We start from the raw sequence: 12,392 nt of genomic DNA, 5'->3' as shown, positions 1-12,392 counted from the left end.
TTCCAATCTTCTTTACTGGCTCTTCATTGATACAAAGTTCCCTAACTCTAAATGTCCCCCAACAATCTGTTTTGATTCTCTTTCTCTTTTTCATGCTACACTGTCAGTTGGTGATCTCATTAGATCCCATAGATTCAACCATCATTTCTGTGCAGATGATTTCCACATCTACAAATCCAGCCCTAGTTTCTTTTCTCAGCTGGAATCATGCATCTCCAACTGCCTCTTGGATATCTTGAATTCAATGTCCTGTTAAGCACCTAGGACTTAACATGTCTAAAACATTGTCTGTCAGCACAAATGATTCTCCTCTCTGAACTTCTCTGTTACTATTGAAGGCATCATCACCTCTCTTAGTGTCGCCCTCCAATCCAGTGAATCCAATTCACGGTCAAATCTTATCATTTCTACCTCCCTAAGATCTCTCATAAATGTCTTCTTTTCTCTGTTCAGTCACAACCCTAGTTCATGCTCTTACCTTGATTATTGAAATATCTTTCTTTAATTTTTTAAATTGATATCTCTTGCTTTTACATTGCCTAGACTTTCCCCTATATTGCTTTTCCATCCCTATGCTAAATAGACATCTCTTAAAACAAAGGATTTTTAAAAGAAAAATTTAAAAAATGGAGAGAAAAAAATCAGCAAAACTGGTCAATGTATGGGGGAAATGGAAAATATCTGTAATGTTCCACACCCATGGAACTTTTTACCTCTAGAAAGGATCATTTTCTTGGTTCTACTTTCTTCAATTTGTATCATTTCATATAAGTATTTTCATCTTCTCTATATTTATCCTAGACATTCTTTTCTACAATAGTCATATTTCATTACATTCATGTACCATAACTTGTTTAATCATTCTTCAATCAAAAGATATCTACTTGATTTCTAATTCTTTACTACCTGAAAATGTGCTTTTTTGAATATTTTGCAATAGACTTTCAACTGCTCTGCCTACCTCAGCTGTCTCCCTACTTAAATCCATCTTCTCTTTAGCTGCTAACATGATTTTTCTAAGGTATGGGTCTGATCATGTCACTTCCTTACTCAAGGATCTCATCTGGCTGCCTATTACTTCCAGGGTTAAATGTAAAGTCCATTGTCATTTAAAACTCTTTATAACCTGACTCTTTTCTTTTTTTTCCAGTCTTTTTACATGTTATTCCTCTCATGATTTCTATAATCCATCCACAATGACTTCCTTGAAGTTCCTCAAATAGGTTACTTCATAACTCATTGCCATGACTTTGCATTGGCCATCCCATGGCTGAAATGCCTTCCCCACTTCTCTCTACCTCTTAATTTCCCTGCTTCCTTAAAGACTCAGTTCAAATCTTATCTTCTCCTGGCCTTCCCCCGCCTCAATGTTCTCACCTCTCTTATTGCCTTCCATGTACTCTCCCTGTCTTGTATATATCTCATTCTTTGCATGCTATCTCCCCTGACCTTGAAGGCGAGATTGTTTTTATTTCTTTGTATCCCCAGCCCTTAAGCCAGTGTTCGCCATGTTGGTGTTGAGTCATTTCAGTCTTGCCATACTCTCCATCATCCCATTTTGGCAAGGAAACTGGAGTGGTTTGCCATTTCCTCCTCCAGATCATTTTACAGATGAGGAAACTGAGGCAAACAGGGTTGAATGATTTGCCCAGGATCACACAGTTAGTATGTGTCTGAGGCTGGATTTGAATTCGTGAAGATGAGTCTTCCTGATTCCAAGCCTCATACTCTATCCACTGTACACCACCCAGCTGCCCCTATGTCACATAGTAAGTGCTTAATAAATGCTGTTGACTAAGTCCCCAAATACTACAAAATTAAGTATAAATATAGTACTGAAGAAAATAAAGAGAAGAATATGAGAAGAATAGCTGGATTTGAGCACATATATACAGGCACAGGAAGTCTGCTGGAAGAGACATTTTGTGATAGCATTGAGGGACTGATGTTCAAAATATTTGAAATGTGGGAGGAAATCACAGACCTGTAAAAAAAAGTCACAGACCTTATTGTTATCCCCTAAAGATGTCAAAAGAATATTAATAACAACTGGCCCATATGCCTACTTTCGTACCTTTACAAAACTTTTATAAGAATAATCTATATACAACATAAGGACAATCTTAATGAAGGAATTGGGACAGGAATAAGTAGACTTTCACAAATAATACAATATAACAAATTACAGTGATCCCTTTTACATTGCAGCTTTCCCTGTTGTGAGTTTTGAAATATCTTGGGTCAGCATAAGAAGCTAAATGGGAATTTTGGGGGAGTATTGAGGAAGCCACAGATAACACAAGAAGGCCAGAAAATGACATAGAAAAAGTTTAGAAACTCAGAAATGCATAAAATATATGTGTAGTATTATTTAACATCAACAGAAATTTAACAATAAGGTACTGTAAACACCCCATAAAAGAAAAAGAAAAAAAATTCAGACTTGTTCTATAGTAGGAAGGGAGGGCCAAAAAAATTTTACAAGAATTTTCTGGATTGTTTGGGTGCCACGCTCCTACCCTCCATGATATGGAAGGGATAGGTGCATATCTTTCCAGTCTTATGATCAATGGGAAGTATAATGAAAGAAACAAAATTCTGCTTTTGTTCATTTTTAAAACTGCCTTTGTTTTGATAAATCAAAAAGCCAACTTAACTTACTGGCTATTTTTCAACAAAATATTTCCTATGCATACTCCTGTACAAAATCATATAAGATTGCTTGAAAGATGTAGTAACAAAGATAACCTTGTTTGACAACTCTGATCATTAATATTGGGTGAGGTATAAAATAAGGAAACACATGTTCTCCAAAGGTGTTTGTCACTCTCTTGGAGGGTGTCCAGCACAGAAACAAATCAAAGAGGAATTCTTTGCTGACAGCAAATTCCAACAGATGCTCCCGTTTGTGGATAATATTATGCTACATGTATCATTCCCCAGAATATTTTAAAGCCTCCTAAGGCCCTTAGTGAACATGCCAGAACTTATCAGCCCCTCTATTTGTACAATCACCTGTTTAGCTCTGTAATTTGCTTATGAGTAGGGTACCTGCCTATAATCCCCTGTTTCCGGGGCAAATGAGGCTGGTAGATGACTTGAGCTCCATGCTTGAGCTACGACAGGGCTGTAGTTGATTTGGTATCCCTTTTTAAATCTAGCAACAGTGGTGGGTGGTGGTGGTATCAGTCTGCCTAGGAAGGGGCAAATCAGTCAGATTAAAGGTTCCACACCAGTCAACAATGGGATCAGTCCCTATGAGCAGCCCTTGCACTTACAGCTTGGTGGGGGGAGAGAGAGAGAGAGAGAGAGAGAAAGAGAGAGAGAGAGAGAGAGAGAGAGAGAGAGAGAAGGAGGGAGGAAGGGAGGGAGGGAAGAAGGGAGGGAGGGAAGGAGGGTGAGAGGGAAAGAGAGAGAGAAAGAGAGTAACAGAGTTAGAGAGAGAGAGTGAGAGAGAGAAAGGAGGGGGAGAGGGAAAGGAAGGAAGAACAAAAAAAGAAGGAAGGAAACAAGCTATCTTTACCCTTTGAACCAGTAATACCACTACTAGGTCTATTTCCAAGGATGAATAGGGAAAAAAGAAAAGAACCATATGTTCTAAAATGTTTCTAGCAGTTCTATTCGTGTTGGCGAAATTGCAGGGATGCCTGTCAATTGTGGAATGTCTGAACAAGTTGTGGTATATGACTATAATAGAATACTAAGGAATGATAACCTTAACGATCTTAGGAAAAAATGGAAAGATTTGCATTAAATGAAGAAGGAAATAAGCACAACCAAGAGAGAATATTGTATGCAGTAACAATAGTATTATTTTAAGAATGACATTAAGCAAATAAGTCATTTTGACTATTATAAATATCTAACACTATGAAAGACACATGAAGAAAGATGCTATCTCTATCCAGAGAAAGAACTGAAAAATAGAAGTATGTAGAGAATAATTATCTCTCTCTGCACACACACACACACACACACACACACACACACACACACACACACACACACACATGCTTATTTGTGTCCAACAGTAGCCATCCCTAGGGTGGGGATAGGAAAGAAAAAAAAGAAATTGACATGATCATTTTGTTGTAATATGAAAGGAATAGCAAATTGTGAATAATTGATTTGCAGTTTCAGGTGCAATCAACTTTTTTATTGTACTATGTTGTAGAAATGTTTGCTTTATTCCATAAGTTAAAAATAACATGCATTTTTGAAAAAAAGAAAGGAAGTAGGGAAGAGAAAAAAGAAAGGAAAAGAAAAAAAGAACTGTTTATGAGCATTTTGCTGTCGTTCTATCAACAGTGTATCTTTAAACCTACAATCACACTAAAATATGAATAATTTCAAAAGGAGATGATTGGATCATTTATTACACTTCAACTCTTTTAGTTCTCCAGTTCTTTACTGTCAGATAAAGCAGCAGTCTAAGGGATCTGAGAGGTATTAGTGGAAGCAATAGCTGTGGCAATAACTGATTTCATTCATTCACTCAATGAAAATGTATTGAAGGTCTGCTGGCATGCCCAGCATTGTAATGGCATTATCAGGGATGAACTGATATAGTATTTACCAATTGACTCTCTGCAGAGGGGGAGAGGGATAAGTACCCTTGACACACTTTTAAGTTTAATTTTCATTATTAACATTTTCTGCATCACTTTAAGTCTAGATAATCCACAAATCAATAAATCAAGCCCTAATTTATTGCATTTGCCAATTTCCAGGGGTGAAAATGATCACACTGAAAATTTAACAATTGAATCTCATGAGCAGAACTTGCTTAAGTGTGCTGCATGTAGATATGTTTCTGACAGTTGCGTATATATTAAATTAAATTCCTTAAGTCTGTGTGTTCATCCTTAGTTGCTGAAGAAGACCATGCCATCAGAGAAATAATGACATAACTTGCACTTGACTTTGTTTTTTGAGTGAGGGAGGGCTGTACAGGTCATCAGCCTCACTTCTCCTCTCAAGCCATCTGAACCCAGTGACTAGATATTCATCAGGATGACTGGAGATGACCCAGTTGGGGTTAAGTGACTTGTCCAAGGTCACGCAGCTAGTGAGTGTCAAGTGTCTGAGGTGAGATTTGAATTCAGGTCCTCCTGACTCCTGTACTGGTGCTTTGTCCACTGCACCACCTAGTTGCCGCATTCCTTAAGTCTAATCCTGTTTTGAAGGTGCCTAGGGGCAGCTGTGTGGTACAGTGGATGGATAAACAGGCCTGGAGTCAGAAAGAGTCATATTCCTGAATTCAAATCTGCTCTCAGACACTTAATAGCTGTGGGACCCTGAGCAAGTCACTTAACCCTGTTTGCTTCAGTTTCCTTATCTGTAAAAGGAGCTGGAAAAGAAAATGGTAACCATTCTGGTATCTTTGCCAAGAAAATCCCAAATGAAGTCATGCAGTCAGATGTGACTGAAAAATGACTGAACAATAACAAAAAAAGTTGTTTTTTGAAAGAATTGTGAATTTCTTTCAATAATAATCCTTTTACAAAAAAATCTGAACACTCTGTAAATCTGGATTTTCAAGCATAAGGTTTGTTTAAAGTGAGGTGCGCCTGTAAAGGAGAAAGAACAGCAGCTTGGCACTGCCCAGGAAAGACAGAACCATTTCTTAGGAACAGCACGAATAATGCCAGAGTCCCTGAAAGTTCAATCAGTATTAACTTTTTGTCTATTCTATTTGTAGGACTGTTGATGGCTCTGCTGACAGATGATCCCTCTTCGTTCTCCATCCCCAAATACGTGTTCTTTTCTGACGAGGTTAAGAGAGGGAGAAGCTGAACCTCCAGCAAGCCTACTCTGTGTGTGTGAGAGGAGGGGAAGGGAAAGGAAGATAGAGAGGGAGAAAAAGGGAGGGAGAGAGACAGAGACAGAGACAGAGAAAAGGAGATGCAGAGACAGAGAGAGACAGAGGGAGAAGGGAGAGAAAAAGACAAAGATGAGAAAAACCTAGCGGGACAGTAAGGGAGGAAAGAAAAGGAGAGACAGACAGATACAGAGAGACACAGAGAGAGAGAGACAGAGAGGAGAAACAGAGACAGAGTAAGGGGAAGAGGGGAAGATAGAGAAAGACCAATGAGACACACGCATACACACACACACACACACACACACACACACACACACACACACACACACACACACACACACAGAGTTACCATTGTGTAACACTGGGCAAATCCCTTTCCATTTCCATGCCTTAGATTTCTTAATTGTAAAGTTTGGAACCTAGACTAGATCGTGTCTAGAATCACTTCCAGCTCTAACATTCTATGATTCTACCCTTCCGAAAGGCTATTTCTTGAGGCCAAGAACACTTTCAATTTCTGGGTTATGCATGGTATCCACTACAAATGACCTCAAGTCAATCACAGAGATTTCTATTAGCAATAAGTATTTTAGAAATTCTCCAGACCAACCTTCTAATTATATAGTTGATGAAACTTAAGGCTCAGGGATGGAAAATACCCTGTCTAAGACAATATGATGGCAAATAACACACACACACACACACACACACACACACACACACACAAACACCTCACAACTTTTCAAAGGTCCAGCTTTTTTTCTCTCTTAAGCTAAGCAAAAGAATGTATCCATGGTGAGCTGGCACATTCTCTCTCCCACTTCTCAGCCAGGTCCCAGGCTTCAAATGAATGCAGAGTATGGTCAAATAACATAAAATCCCCAAAGAGATTGAGCAGACTGCCAATGAACCCTATTATGATGACCAGGATTGAATTGCTTCTGTTGAGATGTTGTGTATTTCATATGCTGTCAATTGTTCATGATTATAAGAGGATTGTCATTTGGTATATTATTCATGATGACAGTGGGAAATAACTCCCCCCGATTGCCTGTCTGGATCCCAGTACACTAACATAAGGGCCAAATTGAAAGGGATTAAAAATGGACATGGAGTATATGAATATATGAAATTGTATGTGACTATGTCTAGATGGGCATGTATTTCTTACTGCTTTTCAAAGATAGGAAAAATGGTCTGAAAGTATACCTTATTTTGTATTATTTTTGCTTCTTCTGTTCATTAGTCTGGATAACCAGAGTTGTCTATTTAGCATCTTATACCAAAGTACTGAGGGAATTGTACAGATATTCCAATTATTCTCTCTATATAGAAATCATGTTCTTGTAAAGGCACTTACAGTCCTTGTAATTGAGCATTTTGCTGCCTTACTTTGCAGGGGCTAGGTGAAGAGACCCCTGTATTTGGAATCAAAGACCCAGATTTGAGCTCTGGCCCTGCCATGTCTTAGCTCTATGACTACTGAGAAGACACTTAAGAAAGCAAGGTTAACAAGGAGAAGAAAGAATTGCTAATAGAAGGAAACTTAAGCAGGACTAAGACATGATATCATACCCGTGAGTAGAATTTGGTTTTGATATACATTATTCAAAATTAACAGAAAAGCTAAGAGCATGAGATGATGGTACAAGAATGATGTAAATATTTTGTATCTATAAAATATACTAATGTGAAGTAATCCAGGAACTAGAGGGGGAAAGCATGATGGAGAACATTTAGGTGCAATTCAATGGAATCAGGCTCTGTAAGTAAGTATTTGGGAGCATTTACTGAAGTTTAGAACAAGCCAAGATGGGTAAGAAAACCTAAGAACAATTTAGAAACAGTTTGTTTTTATACAGACACCTCTATCCCAAATGTTTAAAAGGACTATTTGTACCTGACCTTGGGGTAGGACTTTCTGAGCTCTTATTGGACTGATCAGACAGTCTGATACACTGCACCTTGACCCCAATACTGTAATGTCATTTGGTCCTCTGATTATGAAGGATGAATAGCAAGAAAACTGTTTGGGATGTAGATCAGAGATGATAACAAAAGACATTTTGCTTCCATTTTCTCTGCCAAGAAGAATGGTCTTTGGATTGGAAAAAGATAAAATAAAAAATGGCTAATAGTGGTATAATGGACAGAGAATTGGTTTTGGAGGAAGAAGTAAGTTCAAATCTTGCCTCAAATATTTACTAACTGAGTGACCTTGGGCAAGTCACTTAACTGCTCTTTGTCTCGGTTTCCTCATTTGTAAAAGGGAGATAGTAATAGCATATACATCCCAGGATTGTTGAGAATATAAATTAAGATAATACTTATAAATTGCTTTGCAAATCTTAAAGTGTTATATAAATGCTAGCTATTAATGTTATTATTTCATTGTCTTTGACAAGTTCAAGTCATCAGATTCCTAGGGTATTACAAGAACTGGAAAATATAATTGCCAAGCAACATCTATAATCTTTAAGATTATAGAGAATGGGACTCTGCATCAGTAGAAAAGTATAAATGTTCTTTTTTAAAAAAAGGAAAGGAGTAGAATCTTAGACTAAGGCTAATGAGCTTGACATCTCTTCTTGGCAAAATTTTAGAATGCATTGTTTGATGGGCTGTTAATGAACTTCTAGTAAAGGAAGTTGTGATTGTAAAAGAATTATAGCTTCAAGAATAATTCATTCCAAACTAACTTCATTTCCTTCTTTGACAGGATCATGTTGTAGAAAAAACTTTTAGAAGTTTTTAATGCTGTCATTGAAAAAGATAGAGAGTTCTGATAGAGGATAATACTGTGGGTACTGGTGGATTCACATATGAATAATGTATATACTTGCACATGCCACAGCTTTTCAAAGGTCCCATTTTTTCCCCTCTTAAGCTCAGCAAAAGAGAATGTAGTCATAGTGAACTCGCACTTCCTCTACCACATTTATTAGGCACTTACTATATACTAGGCACTATGCTAAGAAAATATAAGAAGGTTGGAAATGCAGGAAGTGACCAGGTTGTAAAGGCTTTGCAAGTCAAACAGAGGATTTGATATTCAATCTTGGAGGTCCTTGGCAGCCACTGGAGTTTATTGAATAAGGAAGTGGCATGGTTAGATTTCTGCTTTAGAAAGATTAATTTAATAGTGGAGGGGAAGATGGACTAGGGAGGAGGACAAGTGAGGCAGGAAGACCAACTATAAATCTATTGCTGTAGGCTAGGAATGAGGTAATGAAAGCCTGCTCCAGGGTAGTGACAGTTTCATAGAAAAGCAAGGACTTATAAGAGAGATATTGGGTAGGTGGAACTAAGCAGATTTATAAGATGTGGGAAATGAAAGAGTGAGGAATCAGAGATGATTCCTAAGTAGTGAGCCTGAGTGACTGGGAAGATAGTGATGCCCAAAATGAAAGTTGGGAAGAGGGAAAGGGAAAACTTAGAGTGAATGCAGAATACTCCCAAATAAATTTTTATTGTTCAGTGTCAACTTGGAAGGTCTCCGTTGGAGTGCCCCAGGGATCTTTTTTTTTTTTTTAAATCAGTGTCTTAGATAAAGGCATAGCTGGCACATTTATTTACCCAAACCTGGAAGGGATAGCTAACCTGATTGATGATATTTGTTGTTGAAGATATCAGCTGTGTCCAATTCTTTGTGACCCCATTTGGGGTTTTCTTGGCAAAGATAATGGAGTGGTTTGCTATTTCCTTCTCCAACTCATTTTACAGATGAGGAAACTGAGGCAAACAGGGTTAAGCAACTTGACTAGCATCACACAGCTAGAAAGTGTCTGAGGCCAGATTTGAACTCAAGAAGCTGAGTCTGGGCCTGGCACTCTGTTGACTGCACCACCTAGCTGCCCTGGATGGTATTTATTACTCTCTTGGCAAGCTAGGACATTGGGTCAAATCTAAAAAAAAAAAAAATGAAATGAAACAGGGAAAAACATAATGTCTAAAAGTTGGGTTAAAAGCATTGACTTCACAAGTCCAAGGGGAGGAAGGAATGACTAGAAAGTACTTCTTCTGAAGCTCTGGTATTCTTAATAGACTGAATTCGCAATACATGTCAACTGTGTGAAGTGACGGTCAAAAGTTAATGCTACACTAGGCTGCCTTGAGAGGCTTTGTTTTCAGGACTAGGAAGATTAGAATCCTACTACAATCTGCCCCATGATGCCTCATCTAGAGCATTGAGTTCAGTCCTGGATACTACATTTTAGAAAGGAAATTGCTAAGCTTGGGAAGAAGTCATGCTGAATGAGTATCAGTTAAAGGAATTGGGAATATTTCTCCTAGGAAAGAAAAGATTTTAGGAAGACATAATAACTGTATTCAAATAACTAAAAAAATTCAAACAACTGAAAGGTTGTCATGCGGAAGAGAGATTATATTTATTCTTCTGCGCCTTAGAGTGCAGAACTAGGAATAATAGGTGGAGGCTGAAAAAGGCAGAGTTAGGTTTGATGTACAGAAGAAACAGTGTCTTTCTCCTATTTCCCAAAATGTAATGACCTGCCTCCATTGACTGTATGATCCCCTTCTCTTGAGATCTTCAAACCAAAGCTGGCTAACCACTTTTTGGGTATATTGTAGGGTGATTTTTGTCAGACTTTACTTAGCTGGTGCCTGAGATTTCTTACAACTCAGAGATTTTAGGATGCGGTTTCTTGGTCAAAACCTGGTAATTCCTACTCTACCTCATGAAGCAATTAGGTGGCTCAGTGGATAAAGTGCTGGGTCTGGAGTCAGGAAAACCTGAGTTCAAATCTGGACTCAGACACTTACTAGCTTTGTGACCCTGGGCAAGTCATTTAATCTGTTTGCCTTCATAGAAAGGAATAGCAAACCACTCCAGTATCTTTGCCAAGAAAACATCATGGTAGGTATTGGTGTGCTGTGGTCCATGGCATCACAAAGAGCTGGACGAGACTGAATGAACAATAAATCTGCCTTATAGACTTAATGTGAAAATCAGATGAGCAGACTGTAAGCTCTTTTAATTCAGATTTTTATTTAATTCATTTAATCCCGTTTTTCATTTTTTTCTTTCTATCTTCAAAGCACAGTGCCTTGTACATTTGCAGTGCTTGCTGAATGAAAGCTTATTCAATTGGATTGAAATGAAAGCACAGAATCTCAGATGTAGAAGAGACACACCCAGCTAGTACTTATGCCTTCCACAACATCCCTGATAATTTGTCATCTAGCTCTCATTTGCATATATCTCCAGTGATGGGGAGGGAACCTACCTCCTCCTGAGGCAGACCTTTTAAAAGATTCTTCCTCATATTAAGCAGTCCTATCTCTTATACTAGGTAGTCCTAGTTCTGTAAAATAAACTCAATCCCTCTTCCACATAACAGGTCTTCAGATATATGAATATGATGGTCATAAATAACATCTAGGTAGCACAGTAGACAGCACGCTGAACCTGGAGCCAAGAACACTCATCTTCATGAGTTCAAATATGGTCTCAGACACTTACTAGCTGTATGACCTTCTTAGTCATTTAACCCTTTTTGCCTTGGTTTCGACATCTGTAAAATGAACTGGAGAAGGAAATGGCAAACCTCTCTAGAATCTTTGATAAGAAAACATGAAATGGAGCCATGAAGAGTTGGACACACCTGGAAAAACAATGAACAAAATAATATACAGGAAATAATGCTTGGAAACTATAACACAGTCTACAATTGTAAAATACATTTTATTCTGTATGCCCATACTGCACAGCCTAGATCATGGATATCGCTGAGAATCTGTTATGGCCATAGAAAAGGGATCTACTTATAATCTAACTGTGGGAATATTTCCTGGCTGTTATTAATTTTGTTGAAATGTGATTGAGAAGGGAAAATGTTCTATTCACTTAAGAGTTTTTTCTCTATTTTACAAGGATGGTTGACGAAATATAGCCTTTGCTATCTACTCTAATATTCTTTCTGCTATCAGTAATAAGAGAGTCACAGGACTGGGATAGAGTGAAATGACAAGAGATAGGGGTCCCTATAGGATAGATAGAGACTTCTTCCCTCAGTGCCTTCTCATCCTATGTGACTAATTCTCCTCCTTAGAATACGGGTAGTGTGTGTGTGTGTGTGTGTGTGTGTGTGTGTGTGTGTGTGTGTGTGTGTGTATGAGGGAGGGAGAGAGAGAGAGAGGGAGGGAGGGAGGGAGAGGGAGAGAGAAAGAGGGAGGGAGGAAAGAAGGAAGGGAGAAAGGGAATGAATGAGTGAAAAATTTAGTAAGCCTTATTATTCACAAAGCACTTTTCATTGATTAACCACTCTATTTCATATTTGGTAGTTAGGTAGCCTTCTCATGAGAAGGAATTCAAAGTCAGTCAGTTTAAGTGATTTTGAGTATCAACTATTTGTAATTTTTACCTTATCCAGAGCTAACTTTAGGAACTAAAACCTGATGTAAGATAAGATTCCAACGTATTCTCTCTAGTAATGTAGATCTTAACTCATCCATGCCTGTCATGTTATTCTTCTCTTATCTAAGTCTTCCCTAAATTTCACCACGGGGAGTTTATCCAATATGGTGAGCACCTTCCTTGCTCTCTTTT

The sequence above is a fragment of the Notamacropus eugenii genome, chromosome 6 (assembly GCF_028372415.1).
Source record: "Notamacropus eugenii isolate mMacEug1 chromosome 6, mMacEug1.pri_v2, whole genome shotgun sequence".
NCBI classification, from domain to species: Eukaryota; Metazoa; Chordata; class Mammalia; order Diprotodontia; family Macropodidae; genus Notamacropus; species Notamacropus eugenii.
Note: the sequence above shows the minus strand (reverse complement) of the source record.